This window comes from Dasypus novemcinctus, chromosome 23, assembly GCF_030445035.2.
Source record: "Dasypus novemcinctus isolate mDasNov1 chromosome 23, mDasNov1.1.hap2, whole genome shotgun sequence".
In the NCBI taxonomy this organism is placed as follows: domain Eukaryota; kingdom Metazoa; phylum Chordata; class Mammalia; order Cingulata; family Dasypodidae; genus Dasypus; species Dasypus novemcinctus.
This window is the reverse complement of record NC_080695.1, coordinates 67535131-67548131: the sequence shown is the minus strand read 5'-3', so window position 1 is coordinate 67548131 and position 13001 is coordinate 67535131.

The window sequence follows — 13001 nt, the reverse complement described above, 5'->3', positions numbered from 1 at the left end:
GCAGAGCAGTTTCTAGAGCAGGAATTAGAGGGGAAAATGAAATCATTCAAGTGGATGGAAGGAGAAATGAACTCTTTGCTAAGGCCACAGTCGGATGGGTTGGCATGGATGGGACTTTGGTGGGAGGCTAAGCTCTGTAACTTTTTGGTTGGGGATCAGAGTGGGAAGGCTGGGATCCCAACCCTGCCTTTACATTTTGGTTGGTGTATTGGGACTTTGGAGTCAGATTGCCTGCCTCTGATTCTGCCATGGAACTGTGCAACCCTGGGCAAGTTGCATCCCTCCTTGCCCCATGTTCCAAGTCTGTTTCACCTCTTTAAACTAGGAGTAATGATATACTTCTCTCAGTGGGTTGTTGTGCAGATTATATGAGAGGATGCTTGCAAAGCCTTGAGTACATTGCCAGGTATATCACTAGTCCTCACAAGGAAAGCTTAAATAACCAAAAATATTTGGATAAGGCTTTCTTGCTGGTATGGAAAAGCCAGTACAATACTTTTGTTTAAGAAAGTAAATGGGGGTTGGGTAAACAAGTATTTACTAAGGACAGAAATCGTCCTTATTTTGCACAAAATTGTTTGCAGTAAAATGCCTGGCAAATAGTATGTGCTCAATTAAAACTTGTTGCATAATTGGACAAATGGAGGACCTCCTGGGGCATTTAGTCATTATAATTGAACAGGGCTGGAATTAGTCAAACTGTTTTCATACTAAAGACCAGAGAGACCAACACTTCTTCCCAAAGCTCATAGTTTCCCATCAAGTCTCAAGTCTGTCTTCCTCCATGCAAAGTAAGCAAGAGTAGGGGTTTGAATGTGGGATCTAAGCCTCCTCTTGATATAGAGGTGGAGTGGACATCACCAACCCAGGGTTCACAGGATGGAGAAATAAAATATGGATTAGAGTGAACTTACTGGTATTCTACTATAGAACTCTTGTGACTAGTAATGGAAGAAACTGTAGAGTTGATCTGGAGAAAGTGGCCATGGTAGTTGCTGAGGGCAGGGAGAGAGAAGAAGAAATGAGATGTGGGAGCAATTTCAGGACTTGGAAGTGTCCTAAATGGTATTGCAGGGACAGATGCTGGACATCATATATCCTGCCATAACCCATAGAATGCACTGGGGGAGTGTATGAACTACAATGTAAACTATAATCCATGCCGTGCAGCAGTGCTACAAAACGAATTCACCAAATGCAATGAATGTGCCACACTGATGAAAGAGGTTGTTGATGTAGGAGGAGTGGGGGAGTGGGGTGTGGGGTATGTGGGAACCTCTTATATTTTTTAATGTAACATTTTTTGTGATCTATGTACCTTATAAAAAAGACAATTTAATAAAAATTTTTTTTAAAAAGTAGGGGTTTGTGTACTGGTATTCCAGAACATTCCTTTTTGTGCCAGGGTCTGCCCCAGGAACATATAGAAATGTGGCTGGTGTGAATGTCACACTCAATACTGGAGAATTAGAAACTCCATGTTTTGGTATTTTTCCAAATTCTACCTGACACCTCCACTTCCTGAATAGAAGAAAATCAGAAATTAGTCATTCCTCGGCTCTCCTGTCTGTTTGTCCACTGGCTTATTCACGAATCCTACACCAGCTAAGGGCCCAGGCCTGACCCTTTGTCCACTGTGGCCGCCATCTTTATCACTGCTCCTTGAGCTGTGCGGCGTCACTGTCTGTTGCTGATCCTCCCATCATATGGGGTTCCTGAGTGCTCTAGATGGCCTGCCATGCGCCCCTCAATGGTGTGGCCTGACAACAAACTCAGCATGGGGGTCCTCTGTTCCTATTCCCTCTAGGGGAGCTGTCCCTGGGCCTCAACTCCAGACACAGGTCCTCAGCAAACCATAATCCGAATGAAAACTCATAAGCCAAGCCAATGTTTCCAGGTGTGTCCTATGACCCACCCGCATCAGCATCATCTGGAATAATTATTTGAAAATACAGTCTCCCCAAGCCCATCTCAGGCTTATTAAATCAGAATTTCTGGGTGTGTGGCCCAGGATTCCACAGTTTTAATCCACTCCTCAGGTGATTCTTCTGCACATTAGAATTTGAGAATCAGGGGCCCAAACTCTCAATACCAAGGCTTGTAAATGCTCCCTGGGTCCATATACCCAGAACTCAGAAGGTGGTGCTTGCCTGAGAAGGGAGAGGGTGAAACATTCCTGGGTCAAAAGAAAATAAGACACATGAATCTCTCAATCCTTCCATCTAGTTAACTGAAATTCAGAGCATCCAGGACAGGAAAAGAGGGAAGAAGAGGCCAAACAAAGAATCAGGGGCCCTGCGTCTCCTGGCTCTTCCATCTCTAACTGTCTGTACCATTGAGGCCAGTGCTCTTCACTTTTCTGCATCTTGGCCTATTTGTCTGTGAAATGGAGCTAATGAGGGATCCCTCGAAATCTAGAAGGAGGGGCGAGACTGAGGTAATTGATCTGGTAAGACCGAATTTGTCAGCATCAATGAGCCAGGAGAATTGCAAATTGTGCATGAGCAGGGACCAAGAGATGTCAACAGATTTCACATTTATCCATGTATCCACCATTCATCTATCCCTTAATCCAACCATCCACCCACCCACCACCCACTCATCTACCCATCCATCCATCTACCACCCACCATCCTCCATGTATTTGCCACCCGCTCACCCATCCATTCATCCACCCACCTGTAAGCCATCCGTGCATTCAGCTAGCCTGCCATCGGTCAGCATTTATTGAGTGTTGACTCCATACCAGGCAGAAAGAGTGAATGGGACTTAGTGCTTGTTCGAATTGTCAAGACCCATTGTTGAAATGACCCCAGCAATGAGTGAACAACAATGACACAAAATCATGCTTGGAAGGAAAGAACCAGATGTAATCATTGCACCTGTATAGTATTAGTTACAATTTTAGTTTTCCATTTATAGGAATAAATGAATGGTCATCAGGGACCATGGCTGTTGGGACTTTAACAAGTTTGGGGGCTGCAGGACTTTGTGGGGAGGGAGAGAGAGTAGCTGTGCAAACACATCCATGGTTATGTGGACCCCTTCTTAGACTTCCTTTTCTCATTCAGCTGGGTTCTGTTGGCTGGCGAAGAACTGGCTCCAGCCCTGATTTTGAGGTAGTAGTGTGGAATGGGAACAGACCTCTGAGAACAGAGTAGCTTTTCTCAGGGAGGAATGTGTTCATGTTCTTTAGCTACATTTCCCTGTGGATGAAGCAGGGCTTTGGATTCTGTGAAGTCTGGATTCAAATCCTGACACAGGTCCTTGGGAGCTGGATGACCCACACCTCAGTTTCAACATGTAAAGTCAAAAGGAGGTGAAGAGGAATCCGTCTTTCTTTCCCAACATTGTCACCTCCAGAGAGCCTCTGAGAGAATGCGTCCCTGCCTCCCTCTCTCACTGCAATTATTTTGGGGGGGGGCATGAACTTAGGGTGGGCTTAAGAGCTATGAAACAGATTGCTATGTGCAATCTAGGCTGGCTCAGACCTTTCTTACAGGGGTGTTAACTGAATTCTTAGAGAATCACTATCAGGGTACCACATGCCAGGTTCAGTCCACACCAGGAAGCAAACTACTCAGGTAAAAAGTCTGCGTGGCTCTTGAAGTGTCCTGGCTTGGCTCCAAGGCAGCAGAAATAAGGCTCCAAACATGACCTGATGTTGTATCAGGGTTCTCATCACTTGGGCGACGTGGGGCATGCTAGGATGAAGGTAGCTGGATTCGGGACAACTGTGTGCGGGTTGAATGAGATGGCCATGATTGACAGAGTCTATGCTTCTGCCCTGAGCTAATGATGATAGCATTTATTGGGCCAGGCATGTGCCAGGCTCTGAATTTAAGAGTAATGCATGAATGGCACCCTCTTATTTCTTTTCTGGGTTCTGTTGACTTCCAGCTTCGGCTGTTCCTTGTGGCTTCTCTTCTCCATGCCCAATCTCCTTTGCTTATCAGGACTCCAGGCACAGTGGATGAAGACCCGTCCCCATTCAGTCTGGGCACACCTTCACTAATAACGTCTTCAGAGGTCCTACTGACAAAGGGGTCCACACCACAGCACCAAGGGTTGGGACTGGAACGTGCCTTTTGTGGGAGGCCTGATCTAATCCCCAATAAGCATAGCCCTTTCTAAGGCTCCTGGCAGGGGTTGGGAAACTGCTACCCATCACCAATCCTTACTTGCCCAGATCACTCTGAAGTTAGGGGCTACCCCAGGCAGTTCTACAGTCCATCTCCTGATCCGGGTGTCCTCTCTCACTAGTTTGTGAGAAGTCTGCTCTTTCAGCGTATATTTCCTAAGTCCTCCTGTGGTGTGTCTGACATTGTGCCACTGTGCTGTGGGTAAGAGAGGGATAAAGATGTCATAAACCCTGCCTTCAAGTGGCTCAAAACCTCACCCAGCAGAATGGACAGTCTACTCTGGAGACTGGGGAAGGGGGGCATGAGCTTAGGGTGGGCTTTTCAGCTCCATGGTGGAGTTGAAAAGGAAGGAAGATTTTGTGTTTCCTAGTAGGGTGAGACTGGGTTTTTAAAAAGTGTTAATTTATTTATTTTATTTTATTTTTTTAAGATGTTGGGGCTGGAGATCGAACCTGGGACCTAGTATGTGGGAAGCCAGCGCTCAACCACTGAGCTACACCAGCTCCCGGGAGTTACTTTTTTTTTTTGGCTTGTTGCTTGTTTTGGTTTTAGGAGGTACTGGGGATCAAACCTGGGACGTTGTACATAGGAAGCAGGCACTCAATCACTTGAGCTACATCTGCTCCCCGAGACTGTGTTTTAATTAATCAATTCATTTATCAACTCCACCCCTTTTTTATGACGTTGGAAATACACCTGCCTCATGCCCTGGCATTGTGTGATTCGGTGAGAAGTACAGGGGCTGCCCAAGATGGGTTCCAGCCCCTGACGCAACAGAGCATTCTCCTCTGGCAAATGCCTGAACATTTCCAAGTCCGGGTTTCCTCATCTGTAAAGGGGAGGTAATGTTGTCCCTCCCTCCGAGGATTGTTTGAGGCTCAGGCAAGGTAATGGGTGTGCACAGGCGTTCCTTGGTTCACGCCTTCATTTTTCTCATTCATGGACTCTTCCGGAGTGCTAACCATGCTCTCCTGAGCCTGGGATGGAGCCGCAAACAACTCAGCCAAGACTGGGACTTACTTTCTAGTGTGAGTCGAAAATAATGGATTAAAAAAATATATATTTATGAATAAACAGGGGGTCCTTAGGGACAAGAAGGTGACTAAATAGTGGGCTGTGACAGCAAAACTGGCAAGGGGGCCAGAGAGCCCCTGAGCTGAGGAAGGAGTGGGAGGAACAGCAAGTACAAAGGACCAGAGGCAGGAATTCCTGTGGGGTCTTCTTGCAACAGAAGGAAGGCCAGTAAGGCTGGGGAGCATCTGAGAAAAGGAGGGGGTGGGACAAGCTGAGCTCAGAGAAGTCAGGAAACAATTTACAAGAGGAAATTGCACTTAAAAGAGCACACCGTGCATTGTGATTTCAGATGGTTTGATGGCTGCTCTCACCATCTTTCTTTTCCATTATGAATGCCCTGCCATCCTGAGAGAGTGGGAATTGGGGTTTCTGCACTCCTTTTGCTCTTTCCAGGAATATTTCTAAGGGGGTTTCCCCACCTGGCAGTGCAGGGATGCACCTGCTTATTGCATTCTTCACGAAGGGAACGGAAACCTAAGTTGCCTTTGAAATTTGCTAGAAGTACCTGTTATAATTACCAAGACACACTTAATGGGAGTTTATGTAATTATTAGTTTGAATGCCTCTGCTCATTATGATTCAGATTTTTAATTTGCAAATGCATCATCACATTCTTGATTGGATTCCCTTTTGACCGTGAAGCTGAGGACATATGTTCGTACATTTTCATGGCTGAAACTCTTTGTTGAGAACCACTGCTACCGAGGAGTGGCAGGTATAGAAGGGTGACTGATGGGGGCTGGTGGACTTGGCAAGGTCCGTGTTTTCAAGGAAGGATGAGAAGAGGGCAGGGGCCCAATTATCCATAACGTGCCACCATGAAGCAGCCTCTCCTTGCTCCATAGGGAGGGTCAGTCATTTCACAGGATAAGTTGAGCCTGCCATGTTGGGGCGGCTGATGTGTATCCAGCCTGCTGCTTCACCCATCACTGCCTTCTGTGTATTCCAGGGCAGAAATACATGCCCCCAGGTTCCTGACCGCCTTCTCTATCAGGCCTTTATTTCCCTGACCCCACCAGAAGGTTAGCTCACAAAGGCGAGGACAATGTCGATTTTATTCATTGCTAATACCCAGTGCCTAGTAGGTCCATAACACATAGCAAGTGCTCAAACATTATTTGTTATTTTGTTTGACATTTTCCTCTTTCTCATTCTCAATCATTTTTTTTACCTGTGTCAGGTAAAACGTGTATTTGCATGTCTAGAACAAGCACATTCGCATACCTAACCAGGACACAATTATCAAACCTAGGAAATATAACATTGATACAATGATAGTATCTAATATACAGCCCATATCCAAACTTCCCCAATTGTTCCAGAAATGTCCTTTATAACTTTTGTTTTTAATCTAGGAGCCAATTAAAGATCAGGCATTCATTGTGCTTAGTTGCCATGTCTCTGTAGTCTCCTTTAGTCTGGAATGATTTGCTCTTCTCTTGGTATTTTACAATAGTGACATTTTGGAAGGTGAGGCCAGTTGTCTGTCATCGGTTCTCAAAGTGTGGTCCCTGGACCAGCAGCATCAGCACCACCTGGACGCTTGTGGCAAATGCACATTCTTGGGCCCCAGCCCAGATCTACTGACTCAGAAACTCTGGGAGTGGGGCCCAGTGGTCTGTGTTTAAACAAACCCTCTAAGTGATTCTGACACAAGCTGACGCGAGAGAACCACTGTTAAAGAATGTTGCACAATCTGGATTTGCTTCCCATGATGAGTTTCAGGTGAATCATTTTTGGCAAGAATATTTCCTGAGTGACTTGGGTACCATTCGCTGCCTCCCATCACCTGGCACTTGGTGCAGTGCACTCCACTGACTGGTGGGGCTTCGTTTAATCACTATTCCAGGCGGTGCTCTCCAGTCCTTTCTATTGTAAAGGCAACTTTTCCTTCTGAAAGGACAAGAAAGGCCTGGCACAAAATAAAAACATGGGCCTCCTCCGTCGAAAATTAAAAGGAGGGAAGCGGCTGTGGCTCAACTGACTGGGCTCCCATCTACCAAACGGGAGGCCCTGGGTTCAGATCCCAGGCCTCCTTGTGAAGGCAAGCTGGCCCATGCCCATGGAGAGCTGACGGCCCACGCCTGCAGAGAGCTGGCGCAGCAAGATGATGCAACAAAGGGAGACAAGCAGACACAGAAGAATGCGCAGCGAGTGGACACAGAGAGCAGACAGCGAGCAAGCGGCAAGGGGGAAGGCTAAATACACTAAAAAAAATAAATCTTTAAAAAAAATTAATAGGAGCATTAACAAGCAGAACATCAACCAAGGGCGCCACTGCATAGGTCAAAACGCTTGTGAAGGTGGAGGTGCCAGTGGGGCGATGCCTTGAGATGATATGAATATCCCATCCAGGTCGTCCTTCCCCCCGTAGATTTTTTAGCATCCACCAATGACCTGGTGAAGCGGCCGCTGCACTGGGGACGTCTCCCTCTGAGCGTCGCTCATGTTCCATCCGAGAACGTCCAGGTGTGCTCCCGCCACCACCCCTGGCAGAAGCCCCCGAGGTGCTCGTCAGAAAATGAACGTTTCAGAGCCTGACACAGCCCTACGGAGTTTGTGTAAGTGGGCGAGGGGCTCTGAAATCTTCATTAAAAACCGTATGTCATCTTGATGCCTGAAGAGTTCATTGGTTTTATGTACGTTAACCTGAACACCCTAGGACCCACGGCGCCGCTTAGAAAGGAGCGCGTTCCCCGCCCCACGAGCCTGCCTCCGTGATCCTCTTCCCCGACTCATGCCTCAGGTTCGGATCTCGCTCCCAGCCTAGGGGCATAGCACACACGTGTGGATACTAGAGGATACAAGGGATGGATCGTTAGGAGTTGCTTGGTTTTGAGGTTTACAAAAATGGCATCTTTATTTGGGAGGGGGGATTTTTTTCACTTAGCATTATATTCTTAAAATGTATCAATGCGTGTTGCTGTCATTTATTCATTCTCACGGCTATGTAATATTCCATGGGGTTTACTTAGCCCTTCTTCCGTTTATGGACCTTGGGATTTTCCCATTTAGAAACGTTCTTGTATGGGCATCCTGTACACACGTGTGAGAGCTTTTCTAGGGCAGCATTTCCCACACTTGCCTGATGATGAGAAGAACCTGAGATGCTGAGTAAATGTACAGTGCTCTCAGGCCTCGGCCCCTGAAAATTATGTTTCAGCAGTTCTGGACTGGGGATCAGGAATCTTTTTGTTTCCAAATATCAATATTTTCCTCATCGGGGATATTTGGAAACGCAGCAGCAGTTCTAAACTTGGCTGCATAGTGGAATCTCCTGGAGAGATTACAAAAAAATTACCAATGAGCTGGACCCACCCCCGTGGATCCTGGTTTACTTGGTCTGGGGATACGCATATTTAAAAATCCTTTCAGGTGAATCTAACGTGCAGTTCAGAACACGTGCCCTAAGTCAGACATTCTCAACTGGGGGGGGGGGCGATTTTGCCCCTCAGGTAGGATGACGAGATAAAATACAAAATGCTGGGTTAAATTTGAATTTCAGATAATGACAATATTTTTGGTCATTACTGCATGAGTAATGAGTTAATCAGTTAATTCACTGCTCATTGCATGGAACATCCCTACACTAAAAATTCTTTTTAAAAAAATCTAAAGGGCAAATCGAACTGGGCAAACTGAATTTTTCTCTGCTACATCTCTCAGCCTTCCCTTCCTCTCCCTGGGACACCTGACACTATCTGGGAGCATTTTGGGTTGTCACAACTGGGAGGCGGAGGGGGTGCTGCTGGCCTCTGGTGGGCCACGGATGCTGTTCAAGACCCCACAGGGCCCCGGGCGGCCCCCCACAAGGCTTGCCCAGCCCTGAACATAATTCATGCTAAGGCTGAGAGTCCACTCCCCGGCCTTAACTCTGGACGCCACAGTTTTCATTCAGCACCTCAGTTCGAGAAACACTTCATCACACCTGTCTGCCAGTGATCTAGTGGTGGCAAGGGGCTTCCTGACCCGTGACAACCCCCCAGCTGAACCCACCACTGGAGGGATGGACCAGGGCCACAAAGGGGGGCATTTTCTGGTCTAACTAGGCTGGACCTGCAGCTTAATCAGCCCTGGAGGGGGCAGGAAATGAGGCTGGGGGGAGCAGGTGGTACCCCGACACTGCTGGGAGGGGAGTGTTTCAGTTGGCAGAAAACCATCTTGGGGGAGGGATGAAGCAGGCCAATTGTTCACCCCATTCCAGAGATGCCCGCCGTGTCCTTGTATATTCACATTATTAACGCTCTTGTTAAAGTGGTTTATGAACATCAAAGGGGCCGGGCTGAGAAGAGTGTTGTTTGGTGCTTCTAAGCCAAGATTTTCTGCTCAGAGAAAGTGATGAGGATGCCTAAGTAATCACCCTGAACTCTATCAGCCTTGCCATAGCTACTGACTCTCTGCAGCCTGGAGCCCAGCCCCACTGCAGTGACCAGCGGTAAAAGCCTTCCTTCATTGCCCGCTGCAGTCCTTCACCTCTTACCCACGATTTCCAGAAAGTTGTGGAGGAAGGGAGCATTTCCAGGGTGGAAGGCTGGAACGAGTAGCTTGACAGTTTACGGAAGGATCTTACTGTTTCTAAGCAAAAGCCTCCATCTGGCCAGTGAGTTCTGGAACGAACTAATGCTTCATGGCACAGTAACTTAAGAAAACCTGACTTTCTTCATGAACCTTACTCTCTTGGATATCTCTAAGGTGGAAATCAAGATACAAATAAGAAATAGCCTTCTGAGAATAGTAGCTATAATGAAAGAAATAATAGTAGATGACATTGACCTATCAAATATTGTTGAAAGAAATTCTTAAGTCTCCCTTTGGATATTAATCCTTAACTTTTTGGTGTATGCACTGCTATCATAAAGGGAAAAATTAATATTTTAAATTATTTTGGATAAAAGGCTCAAACAATATTTATAGATATTTCCAACTCCTAAAATGGAAAACTAGTTTCAGTCAATCAAAAAAGGCAGAAAAATTAACACAGGATATCCACAAGTAAAACCTCCCAAGAAATAAAAGAAATGGAAGTTAATTTGGCATGCTTAGAGGTCTGATAACACCAAGTTTTGGTAAGGATGTGGGCAGGGTTGCCAGATTTATCAGATAAAAAAACACTAATTCAGATGAACAACAAATATTCAGTATAAGTATGTCCCAAATATTGACATTTTAAAAATATTATCTGGAATTCAGATGCCATGGGGAGTCCTGTGTCTTATCTGGCAAATCTAGTATGAGGAAAGATTGAGTTCCAATATATTGAGATGAATCAGAATCACCTGGATGTCTTACAATGCAAAACACTGGGCTTGGCCTCTGGGCTAGTGTGCTGGAGCCAGCTCTTGCTGGCTAGTGTGAAATTGTTAAAATTTTAGAGATTTTTGTGAACTAGTTGTTAAATTGTTGGTAACTTTAAGTTAGACATAGCTGGAGTATTTATAGCACAGTAGGTCCCAAACACTACAAACTGGGACTTTTAATTTTTTCCCTTGGATGTTAAATTAACATTTACTAGCACACTTTGGGCCAGGTATATGTCTTAAGTTCCTAGGTGATTCAAAGCTAGGCCCACACTTTAAGAATTGGCTTCTACTTGTTTATGCCAGGAAGAAAAACTCTGTAGTAGCTGATTCTTTTTGCAGTAGAAGAAGCTCTCAGGGTCCTGGTTTGGAGCCTGACACCTGCTGATTTTTTAAAATTTTAATTGTTTTTTTAAGAGAAGTTGTAGATTTACAGAAAAAGTATGCATAAAACACAGAGTTCCCATATACCAAAGGTTCATTCATTTTTATAGTTGTATTCCATTGTAAGACTAGACTGCAAATTTTCAGCTAGTCTATATTTGTACACTTAGGTTGAGTTTATGGTTATTACAAACGTTTGCAACGAATATTCTTAACATATAACTTCTAGTGTGCATATAAGATCCATTATATTGGGCATGTGGAGCTGTGTACAAACATACATACATCTGGGAGTGGAACACTTTTAAAGATAAGGTCAAAAAGTTTTCTGAAGTGCTCTACCAACCTACAGTACTTTCAGCAATGCAGGAGATGCTGGTTGTCCTACACCTTCCTCTACATGTGCAGTTATCCGTTTCTTCCCATTTAGATGATGATGGTGAGGTAGCCTTGTGTGGTTTTAACTTGTGTTTCCCTGATGAGCAATAATTTTTAAGTATCTTTTCATATGTTTGACTTGAACCTCCTCTTTGCATCCCCAGTTCAATGGACAATAAAGCCAATTTTAAAATCAGGCTGTCATTCTTTTTGATTTGTAGTAGCTCTTTATATATTCTGGATACAAATCCTTTTTTAAATACAATTGCAATTATCTTCTCCCATTCTGTGGCTCCAGCTCTCAGTTCTTTGATAAATAGTAGTGCTTCATTTTAATAAAATACAATTTATCAAACTTTTCCTTTATGGTGTGTGATTTTATGCTGTTGATGTTATATTCTTGCCTATCCTAATCTCATAAAGATGATGATCTATATTTTCTACATTTGGTAGCCACTAGCCACATGGGGCTATTAAGTATTTGAAATGTGGCTAATGTGCCTGAGGAACTAATTTTTTATTTTATTGAATTTTACATAGTTTAATTTTAAATTTAAAAATGAATACTTGATTTAATTATTGGGAAACTTAAGTATATTCAAAATGACTTGGGTATATAAATCTCCTTTTTCAATATAAATTTAATGATAGCTGAATGCTGATTAAAAATTTCCACTTAAACTTTAGCAATCAAATTGAGATGTACTATAAACCTAAAATACACACTAGAGACTTAGTATGAAAAATAGAAAATATCACATTAATATTTTATATTGATTCCATGTTGAAAAATCTTAGATAAAATAATATGGATTAATTTCACCTGTTTATTTTTACTCTTTTAAAATGATGATTAGAAAGTTTTAAATTACATCTAAGACTCATGTTTTGATTGGACAGCACTGATTTAGGAACTTTATTACACATTTAGGTCTTTCACATTTAGGTCTACAATCCACCTGAAGTTGATTTTTGTGAATGGTATGAATTAGGGGCCAAGATTTAATTATTTTAAACCATATGACCAAGCACAATTTATTGAAAAATCCAGCACTTCAATGGCATTTTTGTCATGATCAAGGGACCGGGTATATTTGTGTCTGCTTCTGAATACTCTTCTGTTCTAGTGGTGTATTGTCTCATCTTGTACCAAACCAGTGTCTTAATTATTGTTACTTTATAACAAGTCTTCGATATCTGATAATATAGATTCTCCAGCTTCATCTTCCTTTAATATTGTCTTGGTTTATCATGGACCTTTGCATGTATATATAAATTAAGATCAGTTTGTCAATTTCCAGACATATACCCCTTCTGGGATTTTAAGTGGGATTGCATTGAATCTATACATCAATTTAGGGATAAGTAACATTTTATATCGTTGAGTCTTCTAATCCATGTATATGTGGTGCGGCCATCCTTGTATTTCTCTCTTTAACTTTTCTCAAAATGTTTAAATAGAATTCTGCATGGAAGTTCTATATATCTTTCATTAGATTATTTCTACATTATGGTTTGGGGCTTTTGTGGATGATATCATTTAAAATTATTTTCTGTTTGGTGCTAGTCCTTTTTTATATTAGTCTTGTATCTAGATACCTTGCTAAATTATTCTTAATTATTGTAGGTTCTTTAGAATTCTTTTGGATTTTCATTGTATATAACTATGCCACCCTGAGTAGGTCTTCTTTTGCAATCTGTATGCCTTCTATTTATTTATTGTCTT